The sequence below is a fragment of the Aotus nancymaae genome, unplaced genomic scaffold (genome assembly GCF_030222135.1).
Source record: "Aotus nancymaae isolate 86718 unplaced genomic scaffold, 86718_ANA_hifiasm-v0.15.2.pri h1tg000007l, whole genome shotgun sequence".
Classification (NCBI taxonomy): domain Eukaryota; kingdom Metazoa; phylum Chordata; class Mammalia; order Primates; family Aotidae; genus Aotus; species Aotus nancymaae.
This window is the reverse complement of record NW_026988418.1, coordinates 49,892,543-49,915,489: the sequence shown is the minus strand read 5'-3', so window position 1 is coordinate 49,915,489 and position 22,947 is coordinate 49,892,543. Positions and strand designations below refer to the sequence as shown.

General features: G+C 44.5%; 1 long non-coding RNA gene across 1 annotated transcript; it reads right to left on the bottom strand.

The window, feature by feature from the left end:
* Positions 1-747: 747 nt before the first annotated feature.
* LOC105725642 (uncharacterized) lies at positions 748-22,694 on the bottom strand. The gene is made up of 3 exons (XR_002477728.2): positions 22,389-22,694; positions 15,981-16,063; positions 748-1,815 (listed from the first exon to the last, which is right to left on the bottom strand). It is a non-coding gene; the product is annotated as an uncharacterized LOC105725642 (long non-coding RNA).
* Between the last annotated feature and the right edge of the window lie 253 nt (positions 22,695-22,947).

Sequence of the window (22,947 nt, the reverse complement as noted above, 5' to 3'; positions counted from 1 at the left end):
CTGGGCCCCATTGCTATCTGATCCAGTGATTGCCGGGGCCCAGAAACTTAATTTTTGAAAACTCAGCAAGCAATTCTGATGCCGGTGGTCCCAGGACCACACCTTGAAAAACACTGACCCAGTGAATGTTTATCCACATGGCAGAGATAATTTGCAGCCCTGGTTTGGGGAGAGACTGGCTTCAGGATATTGGAATGTTAAGAGGTCAGGGACGAAGGGCTTGGGTTGAGACATGGGGGCCTGAGATGTCAAAGGTCACCTGCCCACTTCTTTTCTGAGACTAACGCATAACTTAGGTTGTCTTGTTTTCATGAGTTCCAAACTCACCCATTAGGAAATAAAGAATGGCCTGTTCAAATTCCTTCTGTGAATCTTTCTCAGGTTCCTTAGGAGCAAAAGGCCTGTGTTCCCTCCCAGGAGTTGGCTGTGCTCTTTGTATAGCTGTGTGTTTTCTTCTTCCACTCAACTGTCAGTACTCAGCCAATACAAAGCAGTTTCCTTGTTCTGAATCACATTTTCAATGTGGACCATAACTAATCTGGACTTTGGAAATCAAAATGGGGAGCACAACATGTGACCTGAATGTGATTTTTTTTCCATAACCGGAGCTCTTAATATTTAGCTTTGTTTAATGACCTAAGACATGGATCTGCACGGATTACTCTTTCTGCCCCATTCAATTCACACACAGAGTAGAATTCACATAACCCGGCGTTAATTTTTCTCATATAAATAATCAATTCTACATTTAAAAGCATGTTAAGATGTTTTATTTCTTAATCAGCTAATTTGACTGGGAAACAAAGATGCCTTTTATTCCCATTTTCTTTGAGTCGTGTTACTGTAGTAAAAGTTCCCCACACGATCTGGCCTTCGCTCACAAGTTTGGCGGCTGCCAATTAGTTTCCAGAGTCGCTATTTTACAAAAATGCTTCTCACTTTTAAAAAATGTAATTGAATGTCTGTTCATCACAGAGTTTCTTGTGTTCAAGCCCAGGGTGTTAAACATTTTTCGGGTTGACTTGGGTCAGCTTTGAAAAATTTCAGACAGTGAAACTTGAGAAGGGACCGTATGCTATAGTGTGTTCCTCACATCCTGTTAAGTATTAAGTGGATATTTAAAATGGAGTTGTTATACCTCTTGACTGACTTAAAGTGAGCCATATAGTTTACAAGACTATTAATTAAATGAGAAGATTGCATGGGATGCACATGTATTTTCATAATCATTCACATTGGCCCAGAGTTGCCCTTTAATTTTCAGACTAATTAAAGTAACACATTGAACTGAAAGGGTGGGTGGCTGCGTTTCTGCATAGATGCTAACACTGATGAAAGTGAAATGGGGAGTTTTTCTTTTTTAAAGGAAAAGGAGTGGGAGAAGAAAGAATCCGCCTGAGTGGACCTGACTCCATTCTATTCATGGCTCCCTATTTGTTCCACTCCTGGATCAAGTTTTTAATTTAACAAGACTGCATTTTGGGGGGAGTTTTCAACCCCATCTGTTTGGGGCCAGAGTGTGCCCCACCTGGTGGTGCAATTGATTTCTGAATTAACTGGGCTTTATTGCAGTACAATAGAGCGATTGTTTAGTTGCTTTTAAGCACTAGGATTCTTGGAATCTGATGGGCAAAAAAATAAATCAGACTGCAACGTGCGGCTCTCTGGGCCGCTAATTGCATCTGACCCATTATCCTCCACAGTCCTGGTTCAAACTTTGACACGGCTGACTTGGAGTTTGAAATGTAAATGGAAGGGCTGCTTTTGCAGGTCATCATACTGCAGAAAGTCCATTCCTGGAACACTTTCCGAGGCCTGGAAAAGAGAAGAAACAGATATTAGCAATTATAGCAGGATTGTGCAGCTGCTGGCATTTGGGACTGGCAGACACAGCCACAGGCCCCTTCTCCCTCCAGCACCACCCAGCGTGAGGAGCAGAGATGGAGGGGGTCAGGCTGTCCCAGGGAGGGAGCAGAGCGGCGGCAGAGGTGTCAAAGGATCATGTGTTCATCGCATCCAGGGAAAGAGCGGCTGAGGGGAAACTCCCCTCCTCTTCCCACACCCCACCCTTAAAAAGCATGCTGTACTGGCATATAGTTAGCAACTCTTTTTCCTGCCTCTATAGCTTTATCCTTGCCACCCATAAAGCCTCCTTGAAAAAAGTACAAGGTTTCTAAAGATCCTCTCTTTACAAAGAGAAATTCCTCCACTCCTGGTAGGCGCATCCAAAAGAAATATCTTGTGCTGATCCCCAGCCTGGGTCTGACACAAGGATACAAGTGTTCACCTTCAGCTCTGCTCCCTTGTAATCATGGCTCTTTCTCCGCGGGGGTCGGTCCTAAGTTTATTTAACAGTGATTTTAAAACCATATCCCAGACAGTGATTTTAAGGGATGGAGCTGGGCCCTGAGAGGACAGGAGAGGGCTGGAGAGCGCTGCTCGGGGAAAGGGTGATTCCAATTCAGGAAAGGTTCTGGGGGCTCAGAGGCAAATTGCAGCTGGATCCAGTTCCTCAATCTGGAGAGAAAACAGGTCCTAGAAAGAGAGAGGAAGGGGGACTTCCAGGCAGCAGGGCTGCTAACAGCACAGTCATCTGTGCAAGGCACAGGCCCCCATGCGGCAGTCTGCAGTCACACCTGGAGCTGCACCCAAGGCAGTGGTCTAGACATGGGCTTCATTCAGGGTGACAGGGCAGTTCAAACCCCGGCTTTGCTATTTACCAGCTGTATGGCCTTGGCCAAGTTACATTATCCTTCTACCTCAATTTACAAAATGCTTAAATGGGGCAGTGATAGAAATAGTAACTACAAAATAGCACTGTTTGGGGAATTTGATGCTAAATTGGTACACAGTAAGTGGTACATCGTAAGTGTTTGATGAACTCCATCACTAGAACCAAGGTCTGGCCTCATCTCTTTGTTTGCTGAAGAAAGTTCAAGGTCTCCCAAAGAAGACCACAAGTCCACACCTTAATCAGTAATATTAACATGGCACATATATAGGGAGGCTTGGCTCCTGGCAGACTGAGCTCCTGACTTTCCAGAGATCACCAGCCAGCGGAGGAGACAGAGGCAGCTACACCCATAAGAGAGCAAAAGCACTGGCATCCTGTGCTCCTCAAAGACCCATGGACCTTCGTCAGTCCAATATTGCAGAGCGTTCCATTCTGCCCCTATGGGATTCCTGTCCCTCTTTGTGGCAAGGAGGCAATGCCTTGATATGCTCCAGATCAGGCTGGGGTGGGTCCCCTGACTTGTAGCATTCCAATCCCAAGATCAGGAGTCCAACCTAATCTTGCCATTTGCTGGTGTGGTGGTTAATTGAATGTGTCAACTTGGTTGGCCTAAGAGATGACCAGATAGCTGGTAAAACATTATTTCTGGGTGTATCTGTGTGAATGTTTCTGGAAGAGCATAGCATTTAAATTGGTAGGCTGAGTAAAGAAGAGTTCCCAGGTTGAGGGTAGTGGCTCATGCCTGTAATCCCAGCACTTTGGGAGGCGAAGAGGGAAAATCACTTGAGGCCAGATGTTTAAGACCAGCCTGAGCAATATGGTAAGACCCCATTTCTACAAAAAACAAAATGAATTTGCTGGGGCATAGTGGCAGACTTCTGTAGTCTCAACTACTTGGGAAGCTGTGGTGGGAGGATGGCTTGAGCCCAGGGGTTCGGGGCTGCAGTGAGCTGTGATTGCACCACTGTACTCCAGTCTAGGCAACAGAGCCAGACCCTGTCTGAAAAAAAAAAACAAAAAAAAACAAAAAAAAACCTCCCTCATTCCCTCACCACCTTACTAACACTGGTGAACATATCATCAATCTGTTGAGGGCTCAGATTGAATGAAAATGGAGAATGGTGAATTTCCTTGTTCTGCTTGAGCTGTGACATCCATATTCTCCTGAGCTTGGACATTGGAACTCCTGGTGTTTAGGCCTTCAGATTTGAACCAGGACTAATATCATTGGCTCCCCTTGTTGTCAGGCTTTTGGGTTTGGAATGGAACTCCACCGCCAGCTTTCTTGTGCCTCCACCTTGCAGATGGCAGATTGCAGGACTTCTCAGCCTCAGAACAAATCCCGTTCTATACAGCTATACATATATCCTATTGGTTCTGTTTCTCTGGAGAACCCTGACTAATACAGCTGGACTTGACCCTGGTTTCTTATCTCAGTGGATAATAAGAAGATGATGCTTTTGTGTGAGTTTAAGTGTAGCTCCTGAGTATATTTTGTAAGTGTGTATGGCGCTGACTTTGGCATTATTGCAATAGAGTCATCCCAGCCATGCTCCTCGGCTCAGAGATGAAGAAATGTACTGTATATGGGGACAGGTCTATACTGCACCTGGATTCCTATATTTGCTAATAAATAGCAGCACATGGAGTTATTAATTAGCACTTATGCGTTCATTAGCATTTACAAGTAATGTCAACACAAGCTGATGAACTAAGCTAGGTTGTTTGGGAAGGGGACATGAAGGAGAAAACTTCTCCCTCCACTTGGATTTATAGCAATGTTACTTCCCTAGAATCGACCTCACCAAGGAGTCAGCAAAAATAAACACAAACACACAGGGCAAGACAGTAAATTCCCTGTATATGAGGGTGGCCTCTCCCGAGTTTCTGGTTCCCATTACTAATCTACCTCATATTGAATGGATTTGAGACTTGGTTTAAAGAAAACATACAGTAGCAATATAACCAGCCAGGGATCCATATGTGATTCTTTTTCATAAAATGTTCAAGTTGAAAGAAAACTTAGAGATCATTGCATCATCTCCCCATGCTTCAGGTAAGGAAACCCAGGTTCTAAAGTTAATAACAACTGGGTTTGGAAACTCCACATCTTTACCTCAGTTTCTATGACTCAAAAATGGATGAAACTGATACATCAAATTCGGGGCCAGAAAGTCCACTTGGATCCAATGTTATCACTTCCTTGAAACAGTCCTTCTCTCCACCAAGAAAGCTTGCTTCTTTTACTCTCTGTATTGTCTTTTCGGAACCAAGCATCACTCACTCGTTTCCCCTTTCAGTCAGCTTTCAGCCCAGCTCAACAAGAATCAATGGTAGTTGATGTCTATACTTCAGTCTCTTCTGGGCAGAGCAACCAAGTGAAACACTGTGGGAACTGCTGGACTTCTAATGATGAAAACTATACTGCGCTTAAATAATTCAACTTACTAGGGACTAAAAGGAGCTTTAGAGATGGGAGAAGGAAGGGGAGGAGCAATTGATTGAAGTGGGAGACAGAGACGTGGTTAGAAAACTAGAAACTCCCAGAGGACTATCAATTCTCAGTTCTTCCATCCATTTGGAAACATCACCATTTTTATGCAGATCTAAAACATTTAAATTAAATTTAACCGTTGTTTTAATAGGTTTTTTCAAAACAAACACTTTTAAAAGCTTTTCCCACATTCCATCTATACAGGTATTTTGCTCACAAAAAGCCACTCACAAAAGGCTAGCCCACAATTTTGGTTGTAGGATCCACCTTTTGCTGTTGTCTTATACAGTCTTTGCTACATTAAGCTTTTATCGAATTTCTAAAGGGCACTCTGTATCATCAATTATGATGTCTGGTTTCAGACTTGATTTTGAGGAGCAGACCCTTACTCTGAGTCTCCGTGTGCAGTATATAGGTTGACACCTTGGGCTATGCTGGAACAGCAGCTGGCATTAAGTCTATGTGGACTAGATGGGAAGTGAGGGAAGACCAAGTACTAACCCAGGATACAAATGGTTCTGTTTTTAGAAATTTTTGTGGATCCTTAATTTAGAACAGTTGCCCAAGTGGGACATCCTGCTGACATTATAATTTTTCAATAATGCCACATTTCTGCAAACAAGCATGGTTTCTATCCCGGTAGACTGGCTGTAGTTCTCAAATACATTGTTGATTATTCTAATCCACCAATATGTGTTCTGTATGGTTATTAGCAAAGAAAACAACCAAGAAACCAAAGATGGCCTCTACCTCACATTTAAGGTCATCTACAGGGAATACTGGATTCACCCTGAGATTCAGTGTTAACCTTTAACTCGGTCAGGAGCTTGGTGCCGAAATAGCTACCAAGTCTCCTTTTCTCCTAATACATAATGGTCTGACTGCTGTTCCTTCCATGTCCCTCAGGTCATCACTAGATAACATATTGTCTGATCATCAGAGTTCATTGCCTGCTTTAAGCTCCCTTGGGATGCTGAAATCTCGGATTTTGTGGCTAGGATGTGTGCTGATCTTGTGTGGAGTCTGTCTTCAGAACTATCATCAATGAATTTTAATGATTTAGCAAAGCAGCTCATGCCAACATGAGGCCTTTCAGAGTACTATCAAAGTGCAGGAGCTTCTGGATTGTAATGTCAAAACACCAGTGTTCTTTGTGATATCTAGGCCCATAATCAATCACCGACTTCCCCTGCTGTGCCTTTCAGCACTGCCATTTTAAATGATGTGGGGGGAAATGGGCAATTTTCAGTGATACAAAAAAGCTGAAAAGGCATCAAGAACTCCAATGCCGAAGACCCTACGGATAGGTAGTGACCTTAAGGATGTCTTTTCAGCAGCCAGATTTGCTTGGTATTTGCCAGAACCGAGATTTGCTGTTAGTATAAAACGCGTCATCCCTACGTGCTTCAGGTAAGGCTTTTGTAAGATGCCACAGACAATGACTAAAAGGCACTCAAGCAGAAGCGACTGTAAGCAGGAGGCTGAAGAAAATAGACTGAAGGACACTTGAGAGCCACGCTCCCCACTGAACACCTGCCAATGGTTCCACATCACCCACACAGTGAAGTTTATGCTCATCAGCATGGGCTGTAAGAGCCTTCCTTATCTGACCCTTCAGTGTCTCTGACCTCGTCCTCTATGCCACAGAAACATTCATCCATGCCATTTTTCATCCTGTACTTTTGGTCTGCCTACAAGGGTCTTCTGCCATATCCTGAGCTTTTTTTTTTAATTACACAAGGCTAAGCTCAAGTATCAACTCCTCCTGGAAACTTGCCTTTACCATCCTTCTCCAACTACATAAGGTATCACTCCTCTATCCTCATCTCTACCACTGCAGTCACCATGATGTTTGCAATAGTTAATTATCTTTTGCTCCACTTGACTGCAAGGTCCTTAAGGGCCAGGGCTATTTCTTATTTCTCTTTGTCATTTTCATATTCCCTGTACCAAGCACAAAGCCTGTCACACAGTAGATGCTGAATAAATAGTCTTCGAACTATTTATTATAGTTCTTCGAACAATATGAAAATAATAGTCTTCGAACAATATGAAAAGGCTGTGAGAAAATGGTAAATACCATCTAACACATCTACTGTGGCATATCAGAAATGGAGACTAATTTTGAACCAAATGGTTGGGTAGCCTGGAAGGTAAGGAGCTTAAGTCGTTAAGAGTAGCAGTATGTATCCCTGCCAGCTCCAGCTCTGCAGACACAGCTCCTACTACTGTGGCCGCTGGTCTCAATATTGCAATAGATATCATTGTCTCTCTCTCCTAATAAAGATTCTCTTTATCCTCAGCTAGCATCTATTTTGTCTATGTGGCTTAATTGGCGGAGTGACCCAGACCCTTATTCTTGAGGGGTCTGAGCCCCTCAGCCTCTTCTCAGGCCATCGTTGCAGCACTTATCCATTTACCCATCAAAATTGGGCAAGAGATCATCGAAAGAGAACATCCAAATGGCTCACTGGGTGGTAAAAATAGGTCTTCCTGCTTCTATTCTGTAAGAGCAGCCCTCCACTTCTTGATCAGGATCAAATAGTGCTGCTAAGAGGGTGTTTCCTCAGCACATGGACTCTGAAGTGCCCCATCAGCAGCCATAGCTTAGAGTTCAATGGTACCCTGCTGCATCCCCTGATGGAAGCTTTCTCCCTTTGGAAGCCAAGGCTTCTAAGCCTGCAGAACCCAGAACTGTAGGCAAGAAAAGTACAAATTCCCCAAGTGGGTTACCAGGAGTGATGGTAAGCAGAGCCACAGTGACTTTCATTCCTTGGTTCCTGAACCCATGCATTCTGCCTACCGGGAAACAGCTCCGGGTAATGGTTATTGATTTAAAGTGTACACTGAATTCTGGAGAATAATGCCTGATCCTCACAGATACCATCTTCAAGCCTTCAATAGGCCATCTATGTGCCTTCAATAGGCCAGTCACTCCAGTAGACCAGATTCTTCTACGTGGTACTGTATGAGATAGGGCCATTGAATTCATTGTCTGGTTCACCTCCTTTGTCATAAAGTGGGTCCCATGCTGTGACACAAATGTGATGCGGGATCCCTGTTGATAGATAAAATACTTTAAGCTTTCAGATGGTGGTGCAGGCTGAGGCTCTGCAGCAAGGAAAGGCAATTCCATTCTGAAATGAATTGGTGCTCCTTCTAGCCATGTAGCTAACTTGCCACCAAGTGGCTTCTCGTTGACCTCAAAGGATAGTATCATGTTGGTAATTGTTCTCTGCTGCTGACAATCAGACATTGAGCAGCAGCAAGAGCTATATTAATTTGGTGAGTAGGAGCCATGCTGTAGACCCGCATATCACCTCCAACCCTAACACTCTGGCTACTCCACTGATGTACCCTTTGTGCCAGCACTGCTGTGACCCATGGCAGAGGCTGGCTTATGTCAGCTGGCCTAGTCATTCTATCTTTGTGTTGAATGCTTTCTGGTGGGTGTTAGTTAACATGTGATACAAAGCTCTTCACACTTCATGCCCGCTCCTGTAGGTGTGCCCCTTCCCCAAATGCCCTTGTCTTTTTCCTTCCAGGCCTTGACCATTTGACTAAGCCATTTTCCACTGCCCATGAGCTTAGACATATTCTCTTTCCACACAAAGTGGATGAGCAGGTGCCCCACTTAAAGCTATGCCCATTGGGATGATTTCTACTAATTAGTGACTTCAAGGTCACCCTGAGTAGGGCTAAAGTGCAGTGGCAGTTCATGTTCAGCATGCACCCATGTACCAAGCCAACCTTCTCATGAACCAAGCTCAACCTTTCATATGTTCCATCAACTGGCCATAAGGGACCCCCGTGCAGCCAGAGGTGTACACTGAGGCAGAGGTAATGTGATGGTGGTGGATGACAATTTGGTGGTCCGAGCCAGTAGGTCATGCAACTTACTGCTGACCTCTGTCCCTGCTCGTGTTCAGTCCCAAATGTACCCTTTCATCTTAGAAGGATTACCTCTGGTCACCCACCAACCTTATAACTTATTGGGTCTGACAGAAAGAAGTTCATGATGGGCAGTTCTGGCTTCACGACCACCAGATGACTAACAGGCAGAGTCCCAAAGCATACCAGGAGCTGCTTTTCAAAACGTGTGTAACCTCTGCTCCGAACCCTCTCACTCAACATAGTCATTTGGTGGGTTTTCTGGCATTATATTTCTCTGAGCATTTTTGTCCTTTCTCCCACCAACTATCATTGTAATTCATTTCTACCTCCTTTTATGTGAGCTCTTACTTACTCCAAGTTTCTGAGAGCCATCCTAGCAGTACATTAGCAGGATCCCAGGATCTTTGCCAGATGCTAAATCCTGTAGCCCAAGAGAGTGATCCCATATTGATAAATTTCCCCTTATATAACTTTACATTCCACCTACCTTGATCCAGTACTCTCAGAACTCAGTCCTTTAAATAATGTTTGATATCCTGCCAGTGCCTGTTGGCTACGTCCTGCAGTTCCTCCAAGGTATAGTACCTTTCCGTTCCTAGCAGGCCCCGCACTTCCCCAGCCAGGCAACGTTGTGATTTAACCCCATTTATTAGTCTGGCTGCCAGGAAAGGGACTGTGGGGGCAGATCTTAAAGTGGGAAGGACACATTTGTCTTGCAAGGCAGAGGCCTCTGCATCTTCTTCAAGCAAGAGAGGAGTAATGCTAGCCTTTAACAGACAGGAGTGGGCCACTTCTGTAGGCCCAGAGAATTTAGGGGAATCTGGAGACTCAAGATATTTAAGTGCATCACGTCAGATGTCACCATCTAGTATCTTAAGGGCCTGTTCTTTCCCAGTCAGAACCTGTCCTGGTGTAGCTCACATATCTAGGTTGAGCATTCAACCTTCCCAGGAATTCTCTCAATCTTATGATTAAGTCCTAGCCCTGATATCAACTTTTCTGCCTTCTTACTATAGGACATGGGGCTTACTTGATATCCAACAGTGATGCCCTCTGGTTTACATATTAGTTGCTTATGAATTGCCTTCTCATCCAAAGCATGAATTGCCCCCAGTGATACCCACCCATTGTCATTGTTCTTATCATTACTATTTCCCCGTATTTCTCAATGCCTGGTACATTCACCTACTAGTGAGTACTTTCACCAGCGTACCATTCCACGTTGCCACTGCGACCCTGTGCCACGATCTACTCTGCTCCACCCACTCCCACTCCCAGATAGTGAGGACCCAGAGATGAGGTCCTCACTATCAGTAGCCGGCAGGTGATCTGGCTCCTGAATCCCATCTTAGCATTGCCTTTCTCAGACCACTCCTGGTACCAACTGTTTAGGCTGGGTTCCCTGGGAAGCAGAATTTGAATCAGGGATTTGTGTAGGAAGTTTATCAGTGCCTGCTCTTGGAAATCACCATTCACAGAAGTGAAAGCACAGGGAAGGAAACAGGACTGGGCCAAGGGAGAAGCTGGGCTGCGATACAGTCACAACGAAGGCATCAGCTAACCTCACGGAGAGCTCAGAAGCTCATTTGCACTTAGTTGTCTGAAGTTGTGGTGAGGTGGAGAGACCTTTATAGCTCTACAGTATAAGGTTCTGGACACTGGCTAACCCAGGAGAGGGGTTGTTACCTTGAGTGAAGACGCTCACTTACATAGAGGGCATTGAGCAGAGGGGGTGACAGATGAGGGCTGTCAGCCAATGGCACTCTCAGCAGCTGGAGGAGTAAGGCTTCAGTCCTGAAGTGGGATCTGGGTAGTAGCGAACAGTGACTCCCACAGAACCCAGCTCCAGCTCTTACTAACTTTATGACCTTGGGCAAGTCAGTCATGCTCTCTGGGCCTTAGTTTCCCGATCTGTAAAATGGAAATGACTAAATGTCTACCTTATAGGGTTGTCATGGAGATTAAATGAAATAATAATGCAAAGCACCTTAATACAGAGCCTGGCACATAATAAGGAGCACTGTAGCTTCTAAACAGAAGCAGCTTGGGGCTTATATGAGAAGCTACTAAATGAGGAGATTCAACAAAAGGGGTTGCTAAACTGTGGGCATGGGGAGCTTAGAAGAGGTAAAGATCAAGGAAGTAAATAAGAGCAATGTCAAAGAGGAGATAGTCAATTGATACACAGACTTTAGAAAGGTGTAACAGAAGAAGACAGCTTCCAGGTGAGATATTAACAAGAGCAAAGGCCCAACAAACATGGCATTTGCAGAGCAATGACGGAGTCAGCCTGGCTGCTGCAGTGTTTCTTGCCTAGAAGTAGACTAGGAGGTGGGTGGATTATGGAAAGCTGGACATCCAAGCAGAAACAGCAACTCTGGACTTCCCAGCAGACCATAGTTTAGTTGGACTCAAAAGTGGCTTGCGGGGCATTCCAGAGAAATGGAATATCTTGGCAGGAGAGGGAAAGGAGGAAGATGGAGGGAGACAGTGAAGAGAGAGGAATGAGGAGCAGAGAGACATGTGGAGGAAAGAGAAGGCTGTGAACAAACTGGGGACTAAAAGCCAATCCAGAGAGTGCAAAAGAAAATCAGAAGTGAAGAGAAAATGTAAACTAAATAGAGTTTTAAGAAATAATGGTCTTCCAATTTCAGAAGTTCCAATTCAAAGACTCGGACTGTTCAGCTACGTTACTTCCTTGAGAAACAATACAAGGACACTTATTAAGAAGCCAGCATTTTGCTATATTATAAATAGTTCTGAATTAATGTCCCTTCCCAAAATGCTTACTTTTCCAGCAGGTGCAATATTACACCATCTGCCTAACAAAAGAATCTAAATGTCACTAACTTCAGAAGAATATATAATTGACTGCCTAGGACCCTCATTTATTATATTTAATAACTTGTACTTATACAGCATATAGGGGCATAAAAGGTGTTATAAATGTTAACCCTCTAATTCACAAAATAACTCCTTAGAAAGAGAGAAAGCATGACACTCCCTTTTTAACAGATCCATTCATTCAACAAACATTTATTGGGTTCCTACATGCTAGGTATTGTAATGATGTAGAAATTTGGCTACATAGAGTTTGATTCAGGCTGTTGGGTGCCTGCCTGCTCGCCCAGCCACAATGAGAGCCTCCCAAGAGCAGGAACCACAACTTTTTCTCTCTGAAGTCCTAGAACCCAGAACTGCACCTGGAAAGAAGCTTTATTCCATAAATATGTATAGATTTTTTAATTAAATACCCAGCATTAGATATAAGTCTCTGCTACCATTACTAAAAAGCATAAACCCCAGCCGGGCGCGGTGGCTCACGCCTGTAATCCCAGCACTTTGGGAGGCCAAGGCGGGTGGATCACGAGGTCAAGAGATCGAGACCATCCTGGTCAACATGGTGAAACCCCATCTCTACTAAAAATACAAAAAATTAGCTAGGCATGGTGGCGCATGCCTGTAATCCCAGCTACTTAGGAGGCTGAGGCAGGAGAATTGCTTGAACCCAGGAGGCGGAGGTTGCGGTGAGCCGAGATCGTGCCATTGCACTCCAGACTGGGTAACAAGAGCGAGACTCCGTCTCAAAAAAATAAAAAACATAAACCCCAAAACTCTTGACTTCTGAGGCATTGCTGGCCACTGGACCTTACTTCTTGTGGAATCCCCCCAATCTGCTCTTTGATAAAACATTCACTCATCCTCTGAACACTGTGAATTGTATGCAATTTCCATGGCCCTTTGCATTTACTGTAGATGAGGCAGAGGCTGAGAATGGGCCCCACACTAAGAGCTGCTCTTTCCTTAAAGACTTTTGGCTTCCGTGCAGATTTTTATATTGGAAGGAAAAATAGAACTCTGGATCTAGAAATCACTCCAAGTCAATATCCGCTTGGTAGTCTGTGTTGGGTGTGGGAAAGTTCCATTTGGCAGCTCTGAGGTCCCAACTACTATCAAACAGCCAGCACAAAAGAGAAACAAATTGGACATTGAGCATCTCTCTGACTCAGGTCTTGGGGTCTCACTGTGTTTGTGAGATTACGCTCTAGCGAGATGCTTCACAGGTATCTGGTAATTTAACCAACTTGTACAGGGTCCAAAAAAAAGCCATCATGTGCCACCCAAAGTCCTGGTGAACTGGAGAAAGAGATAGTTATGAGTGTGTGCCCAAATTTTTCACCTACTCCTCCCCTCCTCCCACATCCCAAAGTGGATGCCTTTAAAAAGCTCAAGTGCTAATATCTGAAAGGTATCCTGTGTTCTCAGAACTAAGGCCAGGGTGTCATCTGTCCCTAATCATGAAAGCAGACTCTCTCCAAGCCTGAAGACAGAAGTGGCACCAAAAGTCTCAGGTGCTCCAGCCCAAGCCCGGAGCTATTATCCTTGGGACAGTCACAGTGGATGGTCCATTTTCACAAATGTCAAAAATTAGGCTCCAGACACTCACGAGGCCTAAATTAGCTGCTGGCCACTTAAATCATACAGGTTACACTTTCTCTTTACCTTTTGCTCCCTAACGTTGCTCAGTGATTGACTGTAGGAACTGCCGCTCTCCAAAGAGCTTCAAACGAACTCCATGTAAACAGTGCATCTGAAGAGGCCCACAGAACTTGAAAGAAGAGGACTTGGCTTCCCTCATTCTTTGAAAAATATATCCTGTATCCCTTGGCTGAATTATACAGAAAAAGAAATCTGAGTTTCTTTCTTCTGCTGTTCCGGGGAGGAGGGTGGCACAGTCTGTCTACGGCTGAGCCCACAGTTGTACATGAAAGTTAGTATTTCCAGGGCCCTGCGTGGGATACCTTTCTCAGAATTCATGTTCTCCATGGGAAACTGAAATAGCGCATGAGAGTTACCCTAAGTAGATTTAAATAATTAAATTCAAAAATTCTCAAACCACTTGCTGTTTCAAATTTATTTCTTTAATAACAGCTCAGACTCAGCAACAGACTGGATTAAGGTTTCATTTATTGGAAATTTAAGGTATATCCAGCTCTGGGTGTTGTTTTTAAGTATTTAAGGGGAAATTTGTGCTGGGTGAAAATGAAGAGACTGCAGCATTATAAATTCATTTCCTCTATTAGAAGCAGGGCCGCGCCTGCACGCTGCAGCTGTTCCAGGAGGCAGTCCCGACAGGCTGGAGGGCAGCCGGGAGCAGACGACCCTTTGTCTCCCCAATAGGGGAGATTTGGCCAGCCCCGTACCCTCGGCAAGAACTATTTCCTCAGTGGCGCCAGGCAGTTGGGCAGGATCATCTGGGGTGGTTTTCATGTGGCAAAGTAAAGCATCCTTTGGGATTCCAGGGCGACTTCTAAGGGATCCATTTGCATCTGTGACCTCAAACCATGTCTCTTGCACCAGGCCCCAAAGATGGGAGGCTGCCATGGCCTGAGCCTAGTTCACTGACCTCTGAAATAACCCATCCTGAGACATTCAGCAAAGCCTCAGAAAACAGGTGTTACCTCGCAGGTAACAGCCCCATGGTACTTACTATTCATGCTAACAATTTTACAAACAAGTGAGTTTCTTATACATTCATCGCCAGCCCCAGGCATTCATATTCTTTTTAAGTACAGAAACCTTAATTAGATTTTGACCACAGACCCGGATTTGACTTACCCTGACAGGGTTTCCATTAGTGTAATCTGTGGGGGAATTCGCTGTTTTAACATCTGTGTGCCTGAGGCCTATCTCACATTTACTGCAAAACTCTGAAAAACCTCCCTTGTATGGCTGTATGTTTCCTCATGCTCCCAATTTCACAGAAGTCATTTCAGCACCAAACGGTAATTAGCAAAGGGATGGGCCTCAGCTGACATGAATGCAATTTATTGTTTTCCACGAGGCCCTGAACCAAGCAAACAAAGAACACAGTCTAGCTGTCTGGCATTTTATTAACTTGTATTGTGCGGTGCACCTTACTGAAGGGAGATCTTCAAGAGAAATTCAGCAGTTTGTGTGTGGCAACACGCAGACTTTGGAAGAATATTAATTTCAGTTCAATTAGGCAAGTTTTGTGGTACCTCAGCCTGTAATAGAGGACAGCCACTTTTATAATTATCTTCCATATTAACTTTATCATCACCAGACTTTTGCATAAATTCAACCTTTCATCTTTAAAATGCCAACACTTCTTCAATTTTGGCAACCGTACAGCACTGCTAATTATTTGCTCATTATGTGTGGTTAACTGATGAATCATTAATAAATGAATGAATGGCTAATATATTTTTATGGTAATTGGAGATATAACTGATTGCAGACTTCCTTAGCTTCTCCAAACGGCACTGAATGAGCAGTGGCTGCCTAATTGTTTACAGATGATATTTATGCCCCCACCCAGCGTTTCCCACAATTGTGGTTTATCGCTGGCATATTCTCATCAGTCCAGGGTGGCGGCTTGAACCAGTCTGGGCAGAGGGGAGTGGGCGGCAGCATAACCAAGCTTCCTTTATTGTGTTTCTGTCACCTCGTTTGTTTCAGCTCAGCTGACACGTAACCACGTACGAGCCGCATGACCATTTGCTAGCAATGTGAAGAATGCCAGTGGACTCTATTTGCCTAGGCAGTGGCAGGGCCACAGCTATGACACTGCTGTGGTTACCCCCAGTCACAAACATACAACGACTCGGATGCTGACACACAAAGACCCGGGCCATCCAACTGTCACTTGTCTTGCCTGGCACGCCCAAAGGAGCAGTGGCCAGTGGCCACCCAGCCTGTTGTCTCTGTGGTTGAGAAGTTAAAGGAGACCCTTTGCAAAGTTTGGTTGGGAGCCTGGAGTTCAATTTGCACCACTGACTAAAGTCCATAAAATAAAATCAACCAGAGATCCTTTAACTCCATTCACTGACTCACCATTCCACGGCTGGTTAACATGCTTGGAGATTAACTGCTGAATTACAAAAATCATGTTTATCATGCTGCAAATCAGTCAGCACCTATAGGTTGAAAACAAAGAGTATATATTTGTTGACAATTCTTGTGAAAATGAAAGATAGAATACTTGCCAAATAAGGCTTGTTTAGCTTCATACAAACAGACGGAAGATCAAGTTAAAAATGCAAAGGAGATTACCAATTCTTAATTATAATTATTTAACCAGGTGGGTAGTTTCTCCTAATGAACATTTCCATGAAAACAGAATAACTAATGACAGTCTTAAAGAAGCCTTTGTCTTTCCATGTACTAATGATCACATTTATAAATATGCAGCAAGGCCCCCGTGTACATTGCTAATGATAAGTAATTAAGCACCAGGCGTGGGAAGCCAGTGAAAAGGGTCATGTTAATGCAACAGAGGAAATTAAAAATGCAATAAAAAAAGTTGCTTAGAAAAGATTAAATAAACTTCTGGCTTCTCCTTCTTCCAGAAGAAAAAGAACAGTTTCCCCATTCTGGCAGTGAAGCCATGTCAGGCCATTCAACAGCTGGTTATCAAGTCAGACAGTACCAGGTGATCCACTTCCTTTCTTGCTTTCTGCCTCCCTCCCCATTTTATCCTGTAGGATTGCAGGCAGAGGGTGTGGCTCAAAGTAAAAGGCATTTTGGGTCACCAAAGGAGAGGACCAGTCCCTTGGTAAAAGGAAACAGTTGGCCATCAGAGATGGATACCTTCCACTGGGGAGTTAAATAGGACTTTGGTTGCTGTTGTTAAAGTACCACTTGTTTATAAAACCATGTTGACCAATCTGGGAGAAAAAGCTTCTGGAAGAAAAAGAGAGAAGATCAGTGCCTTTTCCAGTAGAGCAGAATAACCTCTGTCTTCTTGTGTTGTTGACTTCCCCAGCAGACTGCAAACTCCTGGAGGGTGAGACTACGACTCTGTGTCATTAGACCTTGTATCCCTCACGCCCAGCCCTGCACAGAGGCAGTGAATGCTTAATAAACACTGGTTGAATAAGTGAATGAATGAGTGTTCCAAATAGATCATCTCTAAGCCAAGGAGCAGTGTGTCAAAGAGCCCTGTCACATCACTCCCCATCCAAGCAGCCTTGCTACCCAAACGCAGGTCCACTCAAAAGATGCGAGACCTTTCTCTCATTCACTTGCTGAGAAAGGCACTGATTCCCTCTTCAACATATCGTCATTGAAAGGAATAGAAATTTGAGGCTTTAAGAAAAAAAAAAGATATTTGCAAAAAAACATACAGTTGGTTGTAAGATTTCTGTTTAGGGATTGAATAGGAATCCCAGCATCTCCTTTGAGCGTTAAAGACACACAAAATGAATAAGTGGCCTTCTTGGCAAAAGAAAAGGGACTTATATTTGGATCTCCAAAGCTCTTAAATAAGGGCAATTTTGATTTCTTTTTTTTAAAGTATCTTAGTGAAGCTCTCAAACCACTGAAGATTTTTTTCTTTCAAACGTTTCAAACTGGTTGATCTAAAGTCTCTCCAGACCTCCACATTCCCCAACTCTTCTATGTGGTTAATCCCTCAGCGGGGGGAATCTAATTTTCTGCGGCTGCAGTCTAGGGTTAACAAGAAGGCAATGTTGATCTGAAGAAAATAGCAACCCACGAAAATCTAAACTTTGGTTGGCGATTTGGGGTAGCTTTTCTTGTTTAAATTTTCTCCCCTTTTTTTCTTAAACAAGTTCTAAGGAACAAGTCATCAGGCAGAAAATCTAGGTTTTGGCTCTCTCTGCCCTGTTTTAAGGCTCCTTCTGAATTCAAATGAATCATTTCCTTTTACATAAAATCTTCAACGAGGCTACACTTCTTTTGTTATCAGAGTGTTGTCATCGGCCTGCGTGACTCTCATAAAGGCAATTTAGTACCTGACATTGGAGCAATGTGTGCGCGGGCTGGATTTGCCTTACAAATAAGGGCTGCCACGGGAGCCTCCGGAGAGGCCAGAGGCCCTGCTCGGGGACACCTAAGGTGCATCTTTCATCAACTTCTCCGACAGGCCTCTGCTTCCCAGGGCGTGCCGTTCCGTGCACAGCCGCCTTCCCCTTCCCCTCCCGAGAAAGTTCAGGCCGGCGGCAGGGCCACTCTGCAAGCTTATCCTGACCCCCAGTGGCCGACCCTGTCATCGGGCCCGCACTGGGTCCCTCTCTCGCAGCCGGGCAGAGGTGAGCACCGCCCTGAGGTTCCCTGGATCCCAGGGACCCAAGCACTATTCGCTTTAATTGACAATTAAAACAAACTTCAGTTCTCACAAGAATCAACCGAGTGAAATTTCACAACTGCAAATTTCACAATTCAATTCCCTTGAAGCAAAACCAACAGTTTCCCTGAGGTTTCACTCCGCACCTCTCCATTTGTTGTTTAACTTCCCCCTCAAGTTTCTCTTCCCACACACAATTTTATTTTCGAATCAGTCATGGAAACTGTTTAATTATGTTTCTGGGGGGTCCCCGCATCCTCCCTGCCCCGGTGCTGAGTCAGCGCTTCCGCGAGCCCCAGGATGAGAACTCCAGCGAGCGCATGTTTATTAACAGAGCAGCGTGGCGCTCCCAGCGACCAGGGGGGCCCCGAGGTGGCTATTTATGGCTTCTGCCCACCGGCCTGCCTGTTCAAGCTGTTTCATATTGTCAGCCACCGGAATCAAACAACCTGAAATAAGGCCTCCGCGACCACGAATAGAACGCAGTCAGCAAACACGTACGACCCTGGCGTTTGAGTCGCCGGATTTAGCAAGTAAAAATACAAGATGCCCAGTTAAGATTGAATTCAGATAAACCACAAATACGTTTTTAGTATAAGTATGTCCCAAATATTGCAAGGGATATGTTTGTACTAAAACATATTTGTGGTATATCTGAAATTCACATTTCACTCGGGGCCTTCTATTTTATCTGGCAATCCTACTCAGCAGAGAAAGGAGAGGTTCTGTTTTATGGCTTTAGGGCTCAGCTTCTGAGCAGATCCCTGGATAGGTCTGGGGGCCTGGGCCTCTCCTAAGACTTAGGTGAGAATTATTTTTAAACGGTAGGAAAATGGTCCGAATGTGGATTCTCGGAGCCTCTCTGGAGGCTCAGACCTCCCTGGACACTGGCCCCCTTCTCAGTCCTACCCTCTTCTCTCCCTCCCTGTCTCTCCACTGTGGAGCCAGGACCCTGTCCCGAAGGGTCCCGTTCCCACGATCAGTCTTCCCAATCTGCCTCAGGTGTCCTAGTTCGCAGATGTTGAAGCAAAAGTCAAAACCAAGGTAACTCTTTTTAGCGGGTAATAGATTAAAGTGCAGCTGGGTCTTCAAGGGATAGGAGTAGCCATATTCTGCACGGCTATTTTTATCTACTGAAATGTAAAAAATAAAATAAAAATAAAACCAAGTTTGAATTACTATCTTCCTTTTCAAAAAAAAACAAAAAAGCTACGGCCTTGGGAATACTGTACATATCTGTTACTGACAATTCTGAAAACCACCCCTGCAAGCTTGTCAGTTAAACCAAATGTTAAATGGAAAATATTTGGCGGGATTTAAAATTAGACCCGCACACATTACTTACAGATGTTTCCATGCAAAACACTTGAAACTGAACCACACCAAGTCGTAAACCCCACAATGGTGTATTTTTTATACCCCAAGTTAATTTTTATTATATAAGTAGCCATATGAAGAAGGTATTGCATACAGCTTAAATTAAATACGGAGGAATGAAATCAGCAGTATCCCTTTACAGCATATGGCCCAGCAAATCAAATTACAAAGCTTTCCACATCTCATTAACTGCAATGAGTACAGTGAGTTTTCTAATAAGTCACATCTTTTTCATGTGAGTGGTGAGCAGTGACTTATTGTAAGAATTCACAGGATGACCCTTGTGCTGAAATTAAGAACTAATCTAAAATGGGCAGGGTCATCTGGTCAGGACTGATCATAACATTTCCTCATTATTGTTTTAGTTGGCATTGAAGCATATGTTTTCCTGGTGCCCCAGCTGAAAAATGCCTTTGATAATTTCACTGACAGCAAATAACCCACACACTGCCATTTAATGAGTTCGGGCAGGATTAGCTGACAATAAAGAATATAGTATAAATGTTTTTATTAGAACAGATTTATTTTTTAGCTGGGAAAAAAAAAGAAGTCCCACGGAAATGCTGAGCTGATTTCTACCCTTGCGATAGCGATAGGCCTGTTAGTCATGCAGGTGAAGAGGCAAAAGCTGTACGAAGCCCAGGGCTGGCCAAGACAGTGCCTTCAGGCTACAAATGGTGAAAGGCAAGTTCCAGCTGGAACCTATACTCAGATGTCTGGTTCCTCCTTTGCACAACAAGAAAAAAAATACTTCTACAATTGCTCATCATGTGGCCTTTGGTTGAGATGAATTACCAATTTACAACCTCTTGTGTTTGGAGAGAAGCAAACTGTGCTCTTTTGAGGCAAGAATCAGGAACCTAAAATCATTTAAGCCTTCTTGTTTATAAGGCCAGAGTGAGGCCAAAAATCCATTTTCCTCTGTGCTTTAAGCCCTTTCAATGACGAGTTTCTCACCATCTGCACTAATAAGTATGGACTGGTGTGTGTATAACCATACACTGAGGAGGAGGGGAGAGTGAAAGGGTTTTAAATGGTTGCAAATTGCTCTCCTGCTGAGATAACAGCAGTTTGCATGTGAGCCTCAGTTGTCACACATCAAGAATGGGCATTTGGCTTCTTTTCACACAGCTGCGAGAGAGAAGGGGTAAGTTTCAGAACGACTAGAGAGAAAAGCGGTCTGTTGTTCTTAGGGAGACAGGCTTTCTGGTGGCATCTTGCCCAGAAGCTCTTGCTTCCCAGCTCCAACCATGGGGACTGGAGACAGGATGAGCAGACCTGTCCCAGAGCAGGGAGCAGGGGGATCACTGAAGCCCTGAAACGGGATCACAAGCCTCAAGACTCAGCAGAGACCAAAGGGATCAATAATGGAAACAAGGCCAGAGGGTTGAGGTCGCCCAGTGTGTTAAGAAGGTGGTCCTTGGGGTTAAGGTCAGTTTCTTGGGAAGACTTGGAGGCTTAAGACTGTTCCTTGGGCACAAGCGGCCACAAGAAAAGCTCTGTCTTAGGAAGATGCTAACGGCAGTCTAAGGAGGTGGTGCAGGTTAGCAGAGGCAGGCAGTGAGTGTGCTGTAGGAAGAGTGAGGCCGCCGAGGTCAAAGCCAGTCATCCAGGACCAGGGAGCCTGACAAGGCCCAGAGGTCTCCCAGCCAGAGAGAAGTGGCTCCCTGTTCCTAGCATAATGTAATAGGCAACTGTGGAAGCTTCAAAGAGACTGTCCAGTGAAATAGGGAAGCGTCTCAGCAGTAGCATAGCAGCCACAGTGAAAGTGGAGTTCCCAGGCATCAGAAAGTGCACTCTAGGAAATGCGGAGAGCATGAGAAGACCCCCTGGTTAGAACACTTCCAAATATATCCTCCAACAGAAGGACCTCCAACCTGCCCCAAGGTGGGGCAGTGGGACCCAGTCCCCTAGCTTTCCTTTCAAGTGATCAGTATGGGAGGGGAAAGGACCTTGGGAAGCAAGGGGGAGTAGGAAGTAATGAGTCCAAGGGAGGAGAAGGAAAATGGAAACTGAAATGGAGCAGAGTGTCAGCGGTTGAGCCCAGGCAAGGCAGTGGGATGAGCTGGGAAGCAGACTGGAAAAGTCGCCTGAGGATGCGAGACTCTTAAGAAGTATCTGTGTCTGAGCCCATGGGAGGAGAAGGCACTGTGAAGGATACCAGGCTTTCAGGACCACCCAGGGGAAATGTGGGGAGGTGGGGAAGGGAGGGGAAGGGAGGGCCAATCCCTGGTGAGAAGGGATTGCTAGCTACCACCCAAAGCAACAGTTCAGGATTGTAAACTCGCACATGGTTCACCCTTAGTGTTGTCTTAGGTCCTCAAAACGAAACCTATATTAAAGCCTTTATCACCTCATTTCACCCTTCAGTTGTAATTGAAGCTTCCAAGCCTAACACAGGCCCTGGTTACTTAAACTGGAACCTAGACAAGGAAAATCCCCGAGTATTGCTAGGTAACAATAACAAGTAATATTTGCACAACTTTACAGTTTACAAAGTGGTGTCATCATTTTTCTCATTTGCCCTTCATTACCAGGCTGTGAAGAAGGCAACTTATCCGTAGCTAGGAAATAAAAATGGCTAGATCGCAGACCAAAGTCTTCAGATTCCAAGCCCAGTGTAACTTTTATTACAGCAAATATTTTTTATAGACTAGTCAAATAACACTCTAAAATGCTCTGGCAATCTGAGGGAATATCCATGTTGTACTCTTGGGGTAATGTACTCAGGGATTAAGGCAAAGTACTCCAGAAGAGACCATCTTTCCCTAATGTACCTTAGAATATCTCCAGATCTGGTGTGTGTGGCAGACTTTCTGCCTCCATTTCCCCTTGGCTGGTGCAGATGGAACAGTGTTGCCAAGATTACATTCTTCAGAAACATGTTTTCTAGGACCCTCTTGGTAGCTGCTCATTGACTGTGCTTGGAATATGAGCCATAAAAGAAGAAAATGAGGAGAGAAATCACATACAGACTTAAGTGATATTAACATGGCTTTCGAAGCAGCATCAGCCGGGAAAGCAACTAGCCCAAAGGAACTGGGGCTACCAATCACTGTGTACCTTCCCCTTCCGCTTCCCCACAACCCTTCTCTCTCTTTCTCCGATTTCTTCCTCCATTACTAGATGATGCCCAAAATATAGTCGCTGTCTAATAGGAAATAGGAAACTCTCTCTTATTTCTACATTCTTCCCCCACCAACTCTAGCAGGTAAATGGGGCCAAACTAAAGAGTGTTCTTGTTGAAGATATAGAGGCTTCAGGTGAATGTGAAAGGCTGATTGTGCAAGTAGATTTTAAAAATTCTGGGCTGAACCCAGTGGCTCATACTTGTAG